Source organism: Procambarus clarkii, chromosome 15, assembly GCF_040958095.1.
Source record: "Procambarus clarkii isolate CNS0578487 chromosome 15, FALCON_Pclarkii_2.0, whole genome shotgun sequence".
Lineage (NCBI taxonomy): Eukaryota > Metazoa > Arthropoda > Malacostraca > Decapoda > Cambaridae > Procambarus > Procambarus clarkii.
The window spans coordinates 30,918,555-30,923,017 of record NC_091164.1 but is presented as its reverse complement, the minus strand read 5'-3'; positions in this window follow the sequence as shown (position 1 = coordinate 30,923,017).

The window sequence follows — 4,463 nt, the reverse complement described above, 5'->3', positions numbered from 1 at the left end:
AAAGTCAATATGTTGAATATGAATTAGTAAATATGTGATATATTCCCAGTTACTTTTTTTACCAAGGCTCAAACTCTTCCTCACGTACCAATTTACGTGTCACAGTACCCGTCCGTCAACATAGTTAGCAGAATATTCGTGATTGGTTCAATTATAAGGAAAATTGTAGTTTTCAGGTCCCACATGGGTTGTGAAATTTACCTACTGTTGTCCATGCTCTTATAATATTACAGATCAGCTATATCCTATTGAAGGCTCGTAGTTTTGTTTTGAGAAATATTAGTTGTTCTTAGTAAATTATAATAAGCACTATAAATTATTACATAGAATAACAGTGCTTCACCAATCAATATTATATACCATAGTTTGGCTTTAAAAGTCTTTAAAGAATGTTTTGTAGGAACGCTAACAGAAAACGATGTTACATTTGAATGTTTATGGGATAAACTACTGCAAACAGGACGGTATTGTGTCTACTATACCAACTATAGCTAGGATGGGTATATTGTCACCTACCGCCTGTTAGGTGGGAAAGGGGTCCAATACCACCCACAGGATGGGTATGAGGGTTACATCCACCCACAGGATGAGTATGGGGATCACATCCACCCACAGGAAGGGTATGGGGTCCAACACCACCCACAGGATGAGTATGGCGTCCACTACAACCCACAGGATGGGTATGGGGCTCCAACCACCCATAGAATGGGTATGGGGCTCCAACCACAAATAAAATGGGTATAGGGTCCAATAACACCCACTGGATGTTTAAGGCGTCCATTGCCGCGCGTCGAGCTCGAAAACCGCAGCATTCATCTCAGAACCATGCCTATTTCACACAGATTCCTTAATAAACGTAAGAGTTTTATATGTCACAAGAAAGATAGAAATATAAGCTTCATTCTAAATACCTTACCATGGGCATATTTAAATTTAAAGCGAAGATACGTGTACTTTTATAATAGCCGAGCTTTAACCACGGACAGAGTGATCGACCGAGCAACTCTCTCTCAGAACAATGTTTATTTCACGTGAATTCGTTAATAAACATATATGTTTTATATGTCTCAAGAAAGGCAGACATATAAGCTTCACTTTAAACACTTTACCATAGACATATTTAAAGTTCTAATGAAGATACATGTATTTTAAAAATTACGGAGCTCCCACCCCGTACAGACTGAACGACAGAGCAACTCTCTCTCAGATCAATGTTTATTTCACGTAAATTCGTTAATAAACACAAATGTTTTATGTCTTAAGCAAGATAGAAATAAGAGCTTCATTTTCAATACATTACAATAGACATATTTATAGCTCAAGTGAAGATACATATGTTTTTATAGTAGCGCTCAGTAGCTTGTCGGGCATGGAGTGCAGACGCCTACGCACTTGCCGATATATTGTATAATTATCAAAGATACGCTAATAAAGCCTAAAATCTTATATGCCTCCAGAAAGACCGAGATATGAACATTATTATGATTTCACCAAATGAAATATATCATGTTCGAGAACAAAGATATATCAATTTTAAATTAAGTTTCGACTCTTGCTCGGGCGAGAGAGAGGGAGCGACTCTCGCCCCATCTATTGGAGATTCTGTCCACTAAAGACCCAAAGCTACTCAAACCCTCCTAGCATTATTTAAGTAATGAAGTAATATGGTATATTTACTATAATGTGGGTGCTGAATGCAGAACATGAGAAAACATATATTTACTCCAAACTAATATAATTTCATTATGAAATAAGTAAATAAGTAGCATCAAAGGAAGTCGACGGTCCAAGCGTCAATGTTGTGGAACGACTTATCCAAGATATATCGTTGTTTGGAAAGTGTTTGTTGGCATATCCAGTTGTCGCACTTCTCTGCACAAATTATCACAAATTTAAATTATAATGTTAACAAGTAGAATACGTATTTTTAATAAAATCTAACATAGCTAGCCAGAAAACATTTAACATTTATTAAAAAAATATATGTTTGGAAGTTAAATCGACTTCATAGGACAATAGTGTTGTTATATATACTCGTTATTCGTTGACATGCGTTCGCTACTTAAACTACCATGTACTGTACTTATGTGAAATCTCCCATGTCTCTTCGCTCATCTCACCGAACCCTACAGGCTCTGTGATATATTGCTTAATTAATTGAGATTCACAAATAAAGCTTATAATTGTATATGTTATCAAAAAGGCAGAGCTTATTTTAGTTCATTTATTATGCACCCCATACCCATCCTATGGGCGATAGTGGAGTGTTACAGAGGCGCATAATGGGCTCAGGGACTGAGCCCCACAATTCATATAGCCAAGGAAGTTATAATCTTGATAAGCTAGTTACAAAAGTCAATGCACATTGTCACATCAATAATGGGCTCGAGACCGACCACAAGTACAGTTTATAATTTAAGCAACTGACATATATGGAGAGCTAGTGTCACAATTGATTTGTTTATCCTACACATAACCCCCTCTCCCCCATCCAATGGGCAGCGGTGGATAGGTTACAATCAAGTCGTTTTTTGCGTTTTATTCAGAGATTAGATCTTATTGGGTGAGGAAAGATATTCATATTTTAAAGAAGGCTTCTTGGCTGATGCTCTCCATTGATGGAAAATCTACAACCTTTTGAAAATCAATGTTAGTTTGATCTAGATATTGAAATTAACGAAAGTATTTGTCATCTGAAAGGTAGAAATATAGGCTACATCTAAAATCCTTTGTCATAAATATAACTGAAGTGAAAACGAAGATATATGCGTTTTGATAGTTACTTGATGGCTAGCTCTGAGAGTGTGAAGCCCTGCACACCAGCCAATAAATTGTATAATTAGTTTCCATATATTTTAATTAATCTTAAAAATCTATATGTCAGAAGAAAGGAAGATGTAGCCGTTAATGTGACAACATTTAAAAATATATATATCTTAAGTTAAATAAATAATATCACCTTATCGCCGGTGTCCGGACACATAAAAATTACCTAGGTATCAGTATCCAGCCAGGCGGGGATCACAGGCTGCACAATACTGATAAATTATGTAATGCACGACTTGTGGTCCATCTCGAACCCATTTATGATGTGACGACTTAGAGTGAATTTTGTAACTAGCTCATCAAGATTGTAACTTGCTTAGCTAAATGATTTGTGGGGTTCGGTCCATTCATTTTCTTTCTTTATTATGCACCCCATAATACACATCCCGTGGGCGGTGGTGTAAAGGATTACAGAGCCACATAATCGGTTCAGGAACTGAACCCTCTAGTTCGTTTAGCTAAGCAAATAACAATCTTTTGACGCTAGTTACAAAATTATTAATGTACACATACTTATGCATACATGTACATATTCATACGTATACATATATACATACACATACATATTTAATCACCCACACAAATACACACATCAGTAATCTTTTGTGTCACAAGTGATTCAACAAGAGGCTCACAACAGTCACTATACAAGGCACTTTACATTAATGAGGAGTCGCACAGTTACTAGTCTTGCTCCACACCCACCCAACTGGGCGGCAGCTTTACAGTCATGTGCTCCACACCCACCCAACTGGGCGGCAGCTTTACAGTCATGTGTTCCACACCCACCCAACTGGGCGGCAGCTTTACAGTCATGTGTTCCACACCCACCCAACTGGGCGGCAGCTTTACAGTCATGTGTTCCACACCCACCCAACTGGGCGGCAGCTTTACAGTCATGTGTTCCACACCCACCCAACTGGGCGGCAGCTTTACAGTCATGTGTTCCACACCCACCCAACTGGGTGGCAGCTTTACAGTCATGTGCTCCACACCCACCCAACTGGGCGGCAGCTTTACAGTCATGTGCTCCACACCCACCCAACTGGGCGGCAGCTTTACAGTCATGTACTCCACACCCACCCAACTGGGCGGCAGCTTTACAGTCATATGCTCCACACCCACCCAACTGGGCGGAAGCTTTACAGTCATGTGCTCCACACCCAGCCAACTGGGCGGCAGCTTTACAGTCATGTGCTCCACACCCAGCCAACTGGGCGGCAGCTTTACAGTCATGTGCTCCACACCCAGCCAACTGGGCGGCAGCTTTACAGTCATGTGCTCCACACCCACCCAACTGGGCGGCAGCTTTACAGTCATGTACTCCACACCCACCCAACTGGACGGCAGCTTTACAGTCATATGCTCCACACCCACCCAACTGGGCGGCAGCTTTACAGTCATGTGCTCCACACCCAGCCAACTGGGCGGCAGCTTTACAGTCATGTGCTCCACACCCAGCCAACTGGGCGGCAGCTTTACAGTCATGTGCTCCACACCCAGCCAACTGGGCGGCAGCTTTACAGTCATGTGCTCCACACCCACCCAACTGGGCGGCAGCTTTACAGTCATGTGCTCCACACCCACCCAACTGGGCGGCAGCTTTACAGTCATGTGTATGCATTACCTACAGTAAG